This window comes from Silene latifolia, unplaced genomic scaffold (genome assembly GCF_048544455.1).
Source record: "Silene latifolia isolate original U9 population unplaced genomic scaffold, ASM4854445v1 scaffold_279, whole genome shotgun sequence".
Taxonomy (NCBI): Eukaryota; Viridiplantae; Streptophyta; class Magnoliopsida; order Caryophyllales; family Caryophyllaceae; genus Silene; species Silene latifolia.
This window is the reverse complement of record NW_027413221.1, coordinates 164670-176616: the sequence shown is the minus strand read 5'-3', so window position 1 is coordinate 176616 and position 11947 is coordinate 164670.

The window sequence follows — 11947 nt, the reverse complement described above, 5'->3', positions numbered from 1 at the left end:
TGTATGAAAATTTGTATGTTCAACCTTGCTTGTACATACTTTAATATAATATTTGAATCCTGAAAATATTATACATGAATTATTGTTATATGAATAAATCTCCAGGATTGAGAGCTACCCTATTATAGCTGTACTTTTCAAAGTACCTTTCAAAAATAAATTCCTGCACCCTCTCGTGCCCAAATGAAGGTTGGTAACCCACACCAGATACGGTAAATACAGGCATGATTATTGCCTAACACAAGTATTTACTGCACACCTCTACAACGGTTGGACACAACACTGGACATGTAAGAAGGTGAGAGACCCTGACGACCGGCCAAATGTCCTCCCAACAGGGCGAATACCAAGCCCTCCAGACAGGCAGGGGACATAAGCCCTCCAGTCAGGCCGGATCCCACCCGCTTTAATCATAACAGAAAAACTGCATATGATTAAAGATATAATAAAGCATATGACAGGTTAACAGGTTATAAGGTTTTGTTTTCAACAGGTTAACAGGCTGAAGTAAAGTTTACCAAAACAAGAAACAACAAAATGACAAATCCAGAAATAAAAAGCAAGCCATAAAGGCAAACTTGCTATCATTCCCAAGCCCTTAGCCCCTAGGGCAAAGGCAACAAAAAATTTAACTTGTCAGGTATACCTTCCCTGGCAAAGAACCAAAATAGCAGATTGTTTATCCAGGGACATCCCCCATGGATGCTGCCAAACCAAAGATATTAAAATTTCTTAAAAATTACTGCTTCTCCTGAGAAGCAGCATCAACAACATCACCTTCAGTCTTCTCGGCAACCTCAACATCCTGCTCCACTGGAGAGTCCACTTCCTCCTCTTCACCAAGGTTGTGCAGTCAGATACCTTTTAGCGACGAGCCATCTCAGCTTTAGGGTCCCATTTAGCTCTAGCCTCCACAGGCTCATTCATTGTAGCAACTTTTCCCCGACAAAGTAGTAGGAAGCAAGATCATGAAGCTTGCCTTCCAAATCATCCTTCTCCATGTTGAGCTCCTCATTCCTCTCCAAAGCTTCCCGCAACAACCGCTGCGATCCAACCTCCAACTTAGCAAAGATCACGCCTCAAGTCGCGCGCCTATTCGAGATCGGCCCTAGCAAAGCAGTTAAGTAAGCCCGAGCAAAGGAAAACTCGACTTCAACTTATCAAAGTCGAGCCAAGTGACTTGACCCTGGCTACCAGTGAAGTGGATTGATAAGAATTGAGAAGGCATGACATCGCAACCTGGATACATAAATAAAATCAAGCCATCAACAATATAACTCAAAAAGCTGCTAAAAGGAAAAATCAGGATAAAAGAAAAATCAGTCTACCTCTCCTAGAGATGCAAGAGCGTCTGTCACACGATTGACAGCATGATCCACCATTGCAACTGCCTTGTTAGAAGACTCAACAAGATCCATTGACAGGGTTGAAGGAGAAATGGAAGCAGCATACTCCTGGTTCTTTACCTAGCAAAGTCCATTTTATCTACCCTGGTCTTGACCTCCCTAATAGGAGGAGCAATACCAAAGATCCTACTTTCTCTTTTGAGTTGTTGATGATGTCTCAAAGATAAGGTGCAACGGGAGTATCCTAATGTGGCACATCAATCGTGTCCATTGGCTTATCGGCCTTCAAAGACACCATGACCACCACTACCCTAGGAACCTTCCTCCTTAATTCGAGCAAGCCTGGCATTTAGGTTAGCCGTACCAAACCTACCACGCCTAGTAGACAGCCTGTTAGGTGCAACACGAGACACTATATTAGCAATAAAGATGAAGCCGTTGTAATACTACGGTTTTATGAGTCTTTGGGTACTCTATCGAGTGGGGCTTACTCTGTCGAGTAAGTATGTTTTTATACGAAACAGTAGTCTGTCTGATGGGTACTCAATCGAGTATGTATGGCACTCGATCGAGTAAGGGGCACTCGATCGAGTAAGTTGGTCTTACGAGGTATTTTAGCCGGGTTTTGTTAATAACGCGTGATTAGTATAAAAGTATTCCGTCACCTTTCTTAATCAGTTTTCACTTTTATAAAACCTTTCAAGAGAGAAAAGAGTTACGTATTTCTCCTTCTTCGCGTTGTTAGCAAATCCCAAAAGCTAAGGTGGTCGGATCATCGTGTTCTTTACGCCGTTTAGTTCGTCGTGTCATGGGTAAGATCCTTGTATAGCTTTTATGTTATTTCATTGAGTTTGGTTAAAACCCTAATTGGGTAATTTAGGGGTTTTGGGGAGTATTGTTGATGTTAGATTGTGATTGTATGATTGTATGTTTGATAGGAAGTAATTTCAGTCAAGGGCGATGTTGATTAGCTGATTGTGACCGTCTGTGGTTATTGCTGTTCCAGGTAGCAATTTCCTTACTCAGTATTAGTTACATGATATGTGTTGTGATTGTCCTGTAGTTAGTGATTGTTGATTGATTCAGACGGTTATGATTATATCTTGTTGATTGATTTAGACGATTGCTGATTTTGGTGTTATGGTTATTGTTTATCCGTCTGTGTTCTTCGGGGCGTGTCCCTGGCTGAGTGGAGTCACTTGCGGGAGTGGCTTCATGCCTATGATTCGCCTTCTGTGGAACCCACCACAAAAGAGATATGCACATTAATGGACTTGGGTTTATCGCTCGATGAAGATGAGCGGGGATTTGGTGGGTACGGCTGCGATCCCCCACTGGCGGTGTAGAGTATCTGTTGCGATGGGTACTCTGGCAGGACTACACACTAAAGTGTGTAGTCAGTTGTGTGGAGATTGATGATGGAGATTGGGGATTGATGTGTTGATTGAGCTGTTTGGCATTTGCTTCATATTGGTTTGTATCGTGTAATTAGTACTGACCCCGTTTAAATGTTTTAAAAACTGTGGTGATCCATTTGGGGATGGTGAGCAGTTATTGAGCAGGTATGATATGACGCGTATGGGATAGTTGGGATGAGTCATCACGTGGCAGTTAGAAGTCTTCCGCTGTGTCAGACGATGTTTTATAGTTTTGATAGTTTTATCAGTAGACCGTCTGAGAACCTTGTATTTCAGTTTAACAGTTTTGGTTTTGAACATGTAATCACCTAAAATTATATTGTTATTTAAATTATGTTTCTTCATTGTCACTTGGTTATCATTGCCTCGGGTAACCGAGATGGTGACGTTCTCATACCTTTAGTGGTCCTGGTAAGGCACTTGGAGTATGGGGGTGTCACAAAGTGGTATCAGAGCGACGATCCTGAAACCTGTAACCAATGAATCTAATGAACATAGGGAGTCAAATTAAAATGAACCCGGGGTAGAAGTTGTAGGAGCTAATGCAAAGACTTGGGAGACGTCCTAAAGTCGCAAACTTGCCCTACGATTTTGAACCGGTCACCATGGGATATGAGTCGGGATCGCTATGTGTTTATCTTGTGAATTGTGTATCTTTGTAGCAAAGTGTGGTATAAATCGGTGGATGTATGTATCTGGAGAATGGGGAATGTGTAGAGAAAGATGATAATGAGGTGATGTTATACATTATTGATTGAAAGCATGATAGGTTTTTTTACGATATGGCATTATGGAAATAAATTTGTTTGGTTTGAGTTATACATAGAGTTATGTATATATATATATATATATATATATATATATATATATATATATATATATATATATATATATATATATATATATATATATATATTGTTGGTAGTGTTGTACGAGTTTATATAACTGAAAGTTTGAGTAAGAGCATGAATAATTGGCGGAAAAAGATGAATAATTGTTTCATGATAATATGATTTCTGATAAAGCATTTGTATGATGGAAGAGATTTTATAATGTTGTTATGCTAGTAACATGTGAATAGGAGACTTGATGTTATATATTTGTGATTTTATGTACGCAAAGTTATAGAATAAAAACATGTAGGTAATACATGCTTGGTAAGTTGAAGGATGTATGTGCATAATGGATGTTGTTGCTTGGCTTTTAAAGATAGTAACATGTGGTTAAGCATACTGGTTTTATCAGTATTGAGTTTTTTTTGTTTACCTTGTTGTTGTCCAAGTTGTTTGGAAGTAAAAAAATCAAGTAGTTGTATTTTTCGATTATAGAGAAGTTGTCTTTAAACTGTTATAACTTGAGATATATAAATGATTTTAATGTGATTCCAATTGGAGGTGATAGCTTTTTCTGTTACAATTCTAACGATAGGTCACACGCCCAAAATGACCAAGAAACAAGTGAGTTATGACCGTTTCACGAAAATTGACAAAGGCTTTGAGAAATGCGTGGGGTACTCGATTGAGTGACCCTGACTCGAACGAGTGCACCTCTTGCTACTCGATCGAGTAACCCTTACTCGATCAAGTAGCCCTGGTAATTTTTATACGTGTCTCTGACCTTCACCTACTCGATCGAGTAAGTCATTTACTCGATCGAGTGGCCCGTACTCGATCTAGTGACCCCTGTTTTGGGTCATATGCTTATCTTTTGACTTCGTTGCCTATTATGTTTGATTCAAAGGTGTTCTTTTGCTTTTTTATGCATTGTTTTACATATGTATTGGTCCTGATGCGTAAGTTACCCAATCTTATGATATAAGGAGTGGCACCTGTGGTGAGTATGAGTTCGGTGGGAGGACATGAGTTATATGTGGTTGTGATAGATAGTGGAAAAAAAAGGATGATCGTTATGGCTTAATTATGACATAGAGCATGTTTTGTGAGATGAGATGAGTGATATGATTGTGTGTTGAGTAATGTAAAAGTAAGTGAATATGGCCAAGGGATGGTGTGAGTCTAAGGATTATGAGAATGAAGAGATTGAAAGGAAGGATGTGGATAGTAGCAACTTGAGATGCGAAAGGAATTATGGAGGGAGATGGCTAGGAATCGTGTGGGTTAAGAGTATATGTACTGAAAGGTCGTTTTAGAGGAATTGAGAAGAGTGGTATATAGTGAACTTAATGGAGACATGTCGCGACGTGGATTTGCAGATGGTGAGTGAGTTTGGGAATTTGCATTATCAAGAGGTGAAACTAATGTGTGATTTCCTTGAGCAAGTAACGTTATGAAATGAGCTTTGGGATTCAAAAAAGAAAAAAACCTGATTGGTGATGAGTGTGAGTGATAGCATGATAAGAGAAGATCCATGGTAAGAAAGAGTGAGATGATACTGATATGAAATAATGGGATTTGAGTTTTGGAGCAATGAAAAGGTAACTGGATTACTAGAAGGTTAGGTAGAAGAAGTAAGGAGATGAATCATTAATTGATTTTGTCGAGTGTAAAACGAAAATAATAAGTGGAGTAAAGTAGGATAATGTTCACCGGAGTGATGTGATATAAAAGTAAGGAATCGTCGAGATGTGTGATATTATCATGAGTATGTTAGTTAATGGTTATATAGGAGCTTCAGAACAACATGATTAATCATGAGTTTCGAGGAATTAAGGGAGTAAGAAGTTGGTGGAGAGTTGGATGACAATACAAGTAAGATAGTATTGGGAACAATGTTGAGGTAATTTTGTTGGTGAATTTGATGTTAGTTATTTGGAATGTTAACCGAAGATAGGAAAGAAACCGTGATATTTAGAGATGAGTGTAAGAGGCTTGATGCCCGAACGTTGGTAGGGTTGAGGTGCTGTCACTAGTGGTTAAGAGTGATGATAAATAGGAAAGATGGCCATTCTAAAGAGGTTGATTTTGTAGAGACCCGATTGATGTGTATGGTTGTGAGGATGTATAAGATGTGGTCTTATGAGGCGGTTGCTAGTAGTTTAGTATTAGCTGTATGGTTATATTTGGCAGAAGGTGCTGGTTATGCGAATTGAAGAATGTGTACGAGGGGCATACGAGTTAAGCTCGGGCGAAAGGTAACCTTTATCAGATGGTAACTTACGTGATCGGGACTGACTAGTTGGATGTGATTACGGGTATATGATGTGTATAAATGTTTGTGTGGGGTTCTGATCTCACGAGAAATAGTAGGGTGTGCTAGTTATAAAGTTGTTATATGAATGTTTTGTGATTTATGTTGGGGTACGATAAACTAATGGAATGAGATTCAAAAGGTAATAATTTGATTGATCTGGCCTGGATAGTTAAAATCGTATGTGTATTGATGATACATGTTTACTCCGTGAAATGGTAAGGATGATGTTCATGAGGTTCTTATCTGTTTATTCTGTATAATATGTTGCGTTGTGATCTAGTAAAGCGGTTTTGAGTAAGTTTTCTTGTCCGGGAAGTTGTCATGAGTCAGTGTGTATGAGAATAATGTAAGTTGTGATGTCTATCGATGTGGTTGTTGTACCTCATGTGGTTGTTTTCGCGCTGCGGTGCACCTGTTGGTGGCGGTGTTGCGATGCCGTCACCAGTTGTGGTGGAGTACGCGGGATGCTTATGATACGAATCCTCAAAAGTACATACCAGTTATACATAGTTGTTGTTTTGTTTGCTACTATTTCCTGTGAGTTTCAGTTTGGACAGATAGACTGTTGTTTGGTTTGTTGATGTTTCTTACCAGTTTCAGTTTTGGGTTTGAACATGTAATCACCTTAAATTATATTGTTATTTAAATTATGTTTCTTCATTGTCACTTGGTTATCATTGCCTTAGGTAACCGAGATGGTGACGTTCTCATACCTTTAGTGGTCATGGTAAGGCACTTGGAGTATGGGGGTATCACAAATTGTATAAACATATTTCCCTGGGAACAAAACCAAAAGAGAAAGAAAACTTACCACCAGAAGTAGAGACCACAATAGGCTTGGCAGGCTTAAGAGCTCTAGGAACATTTTCAGCCTTCAAGCAGCGTGGAAAATGAGCTGCGGGTATCACTACAGTATGGCCACGGCCTCTCAATAGAAGGAAGAGCCAAGAAAGCAGTTACCCTCTCAGAAGGATAATCTACATTTCACACCCAATCATCCACTGAAAAGCAAGGTACACTCTATTAAATATTTCATGCTTTCCTTTTTACTAACAAAACATGTGCAGGGAAAACAAAATAATAGGGAACATACCAGCGACGCAAGCATCATAATTGAGATATGCCAGGTCAGGCCCTACAGAAATGGTCCTGATAAACATATAACCGGCAGCCCAGTTTTTATCAGCACTGCTGTCCAAGTTGCTGAAAAGAGGAGTAGTCGAGCGCGTAGCCTTGAAATTAACCCTACCAGGACTATGGGCCTTCAAAAGATATCAACTTTTCAAGTCACCTAAAGTAATGGACAGGTTATGCTTCCCACATAGAAACTCAATTGAGTGAACCACCTTCTAGACTGAAGACATAATCTGGTAGGGTGGAACACCAATCTCCTTGATCACTTCAACCATCAAAGAGGAGAGAGGCAATTTGCAACCAGCCATAAAAGCCTAATCATGAATACAGAACCAACCAAGACAAGCCCAGTCAGCCCTGATCGGTGAATTTTCAAGAATCCAGACTTCACAATCAGCAGGGATAACCCCCTTTTCCTTCAAAATACTCTCAAACTCGGGTTTAAGACGGTTAGGGAGGCTAAGGTGCTCGCTAAGAGCTTTTGTTAGCTAAAACTCGAATTCACCATGAAAAATAGACACCATCTTCAGAAGACTCGGGCTTACTTTTAGAAGTTTGTTCAGGGTTTGGAACGTCAGAGGAACCAGAAGTAAGTGCTCCCCTAGTCAATTTCCTTTTTACAACCATTATTTTGTTTTCTGGTAAATTGGAGAAGATGAACATAGGTTGAAGATGAAGATTGAAGAAGAAAATAGGAGAAATTTCCGAAGAATTATTCGAGATTTTGGTGAAGAATAACGCAAGAGTAAAAGAAGTATTTATAGTGCGGTGAAAACCTAGGGTTACTGCAAGTTGCACACGGTTATTCAGAAAGTTGCAGTAAATAGACACTTATCAACTAGCCGTTTCTTTGCAATAATCACACTCAACCGTCTAAAGGAAGTTACTTAATGATGTTCATCTTCTCATTACTGATCTGACTCAGCGACAATGAGAAGATAAAGGGGCAATTGTTAAGCTTGATATTTCCACGATATATAGAGGGTATGATTATGTCCTGGCCTGACGTTTAGGACAGAAGCCTAAAGACAATTCAGGCTAGGCACCAGGCAGGAGAGGACAACGGTCAAACACGAAGACATCAGTTGACCAAGTCAGCAAGGAATATATGGAGTAATTATCATATAATTATGGTAATTAAATCAACATTAAAGGAAAATAATTAGTTATAATCATGGAGCATTTATACGGTTAATTAGGCGCGTTCTAGACAAAAATCAAGGGAGTCATTAATGGAAAATATTATGTCATTAAAGGAGAAGATCTTGCGGATATATGAAGATTTCTATATAAGAGAATCTGAAAACCATTTGAAGACAGATCCTATTACGCACTACCATACAAGAGAATCTTAAAAGTTATCCTATTACAACACTTAGAACAAAAATACGTTGTTTAAGCTTAACATATAATTATTCTCCAAATATTATAGTGAAACCTCTCCTGGTATGGTGCCCATGGTTTTTTCCCATTCAAGGGTTTTCCACGTAAAAAAATCATTGTCTTATTTGTTCTCTTTATTTTCCTTTATTTGAATTTTATTAAGCCTTCCCTGCAGCTATATATGAGATAAAAGAGCTAGTTAACTCTACTAATTCTCTACCCTGACCTGATTCAGTCCTGCGCAGAATCTAGATAAAACATAAACTGTTAAAACGAAATTTATAATACATTATGAACTCGATTAAGCGATGGTGGTAAAGCTAGACGATAGGATACTTTGCCTATCCGGTCTAAAATCTCATAAGGACCGATGAACTTCTGACTCAACTTCCCTCGCTTACTAAAACTCATCAATCCTCGCATATGTGACACTTTCAAGAGAACCTTGTCACCCACAACAAACTCGATGTCCCTATGATGCAAGTCTGCATAACTCTTTTGCCTATCTTAAGCTGCTTTCATCTTTTGGGAAATCAAGTGTACTTCCTCAATCATGTCCTGCACCATCTGTGGCCCCAAAACCACGGCCTCAGCACTATCATCCAAACACACTGAACGCCTGTACTTCCTGCCATACAAAGCCTCAAAAGGTGCCATCTTAATGCTAGAGTGATAGCTGTTATTGTATGAAAACTCGATCAAGTCGAGCCTATCCTCCCAACTTCCACAAAATACCATAGGGAAAAATCGTAACATGTCCTCTAGAGTCTTGATAGTCCTTTCGCCTCTTGCCATCCTGTCGCAGGGTGAAATGATGTACTCATCTTTAAGGTAGTTCCCATCAATTCCTGCAACTCTTGCCAAAGCCGTGATATGAATCTCGCATCTCGATCTGACACTATATCCTTTGGCACCCATGTAATCGAACCACATGCTTCCTGTACCCCAAAGCTAGCTGAATCTTACTCCACCAAGTGTCATTTATTGGAATAAAGTGAGATGACTTTGTTAAACAGTCGATGGATGATCAACCAAATCCTATTGTTACCTTGTTGAGTCCTTGGTAACCCCATGATGAAATCCATAAAGATCGACTCCCATTTCCACTCCGGTACCTCAAGTGACTGAATCTTACCTTGCAGTCTCCGTTGCTCTCCCATTACCCTTTGACAAGTTAAACACATAGCCACGAACTCAACAACATCTTTCTTCATATTAGGCCACTAAAACATCTTCTTTAAATCTTTATAAAGCTTGTCACCACCTGGATGTACGGATTAAGGAATTCAATGAGCCTCCGTCATGATCAACTTCTTCAAGTCAACGTCACTAGGTACACACCATCTGCCATCAAAACGAACACTCCCATCTGTGTGGATAGAAAACGTCGAAATTGTGCCACTCTCAACCCTTGACTTCCACTCTTGAATCTTGGGATCAAGTTCCTGTTTTCTCTTTATGTCATCATACAAATCCGGCTCGATAGTCAAGTAACCGATGGCATCTATAACACCCCAACTATCCGACCAAGATAATTGGAGCGTTACCATCTTGGTTTCCCGAGGTAGGGTTTCAAAACTTCAATCTAATAAAATGTTTAATGAATTAGATAAACGTAAACAAATGAATAAACTACAACTCGTGACATCTATACTCTTCTAGCCAACTAGACTCGTCTCGTGACTCATCGTGCTCGTCCCGTCTCCCCGTGCTATCCAAAAACTCCGTACTTAACCTGCTCCCCATATGACCAAAGGATATCATATGAATCGACACAAGCCACCCCAAAGAGGTAGGTGACAATTACACGTACACACAAACGCGCTTTCATTTAAATAAAGAAAGTGCGACACGACTCAAGTGTGTGAACATATAACATGACTATAACTTGAATGAACCACTGTCAAGAAACCTCCAACACGGTAACGGGACACACCCAGACATACCGACAACCACACTGGTACCGGGATACGCTCAGACATACCGATAACCACAAACAGGTACCGGGACATGCCCAGACGTACCAGGCCCGAAAGCCAACCGGATCCCCTCCCAGACGTCGTGTCTCAATCACATGAGTCCCTCCGTAATTCGAGCCATTAATGTGGGAAGCTCCAAGAGGCGACTTGTCAAGTCGTCAAGAGCAACAACATGAAATACGACTCACTCAATGCAAATGAATGATAAAAGACTCATTTTGTAAATAAATGCAACAATGGAACCTATAAATGGCAAATTTTCCTCCTCGCACCTTGTGGCATCATTGTCTTGGCCATCCATCTAATGCCACACTAAAACTTTTAAATTCCGCTTGCGATTTTCATTTTCAAATTTTTCTCATTGTAATTCGTGCCTTATGAATAAAAGTCACTAGCTACCTTTTTCTGTTTTGACCCTACATTCCACTGCGCCTCTGGAGCTCATATTCTCGGATGTTTGGACCTCCCCTATACTATCTCGTGATGCCCTAAAATACTACGTTATTTTTGTGTATTTTTTACGCATTACATTTGGTTATATAGGATGAAAAATAAATCCGATACTCATCTCACATTCACTCGTTTTCAAGCCATCATCAATTTTTTTTTGCGAAACCTATAAAAAGTTTTTATTCTGACAACGGAGGTGAATACAAAAAATTAAACCCCACTCTGCTTGACAACGTAATTACACCTCACATCTCCTCCTCATACTCCGGAGCATAATGGTTTTGCGGAGCGTCGAAATCGCCACATTGTTGAAACGGGTCTCGCTCTTCTCTCTTAAGCCAAGTTGCTTACCATCTTCTGGCCACACGCCTTTGCTATGGCAACCTACCTCATAAATCACCTTCCCACTCCGACTCTCCAAAATAAATCACCGTATGAAAAATTGTTCAATCAACCGCCTAATTATCTCAAACTCCGTCCCTTTGGCTGCTTATGCTTCCCGTGTCTTCGACCCTACAATGCTCACAAACTCGACCGAAAATCCATCCCCTGCGTGTGTAAAAAGATTCGAACGTACAAGGAATAAGGCAAGATTCAAACCACTAGACCAATAACACTCAACTGCATAGTAATTATTCTTTTCTGTACATATTAATTGTTGTCAACTATCTTAGAATTAACCTCAGAAACGCTGGTCTCCTACCTTTTCACCACCCTCCCCTATACTAATTGTTGTCAACTATCTTAGAATTAACCTCAGAAACTGCATAGTAATTATTCTTTTCTGTACATATTAATTCCTGTATTCCCTGCATCCACAACCACGATAACATCTTCGACCATGTTCCCCATCTGTCCGTCCTCTTTCCCCCCTTTCTCCTCCTCTCCTACACTGACAATCCTCGACCATGATTACCTGCATCCCCAACTAACTCGTAGCCTTCTTCGTAGTGTCCACCATCCAACGAGTTCCCAAACTTCAGCTTGTCCCCTGATAAGGTCCCTCATCAAACTCCTTCTCCAGATTGGGCGCAATTTCCATACTACTAAAAATCCCCATCACGTGGTTCATCCAAACACCAAATGT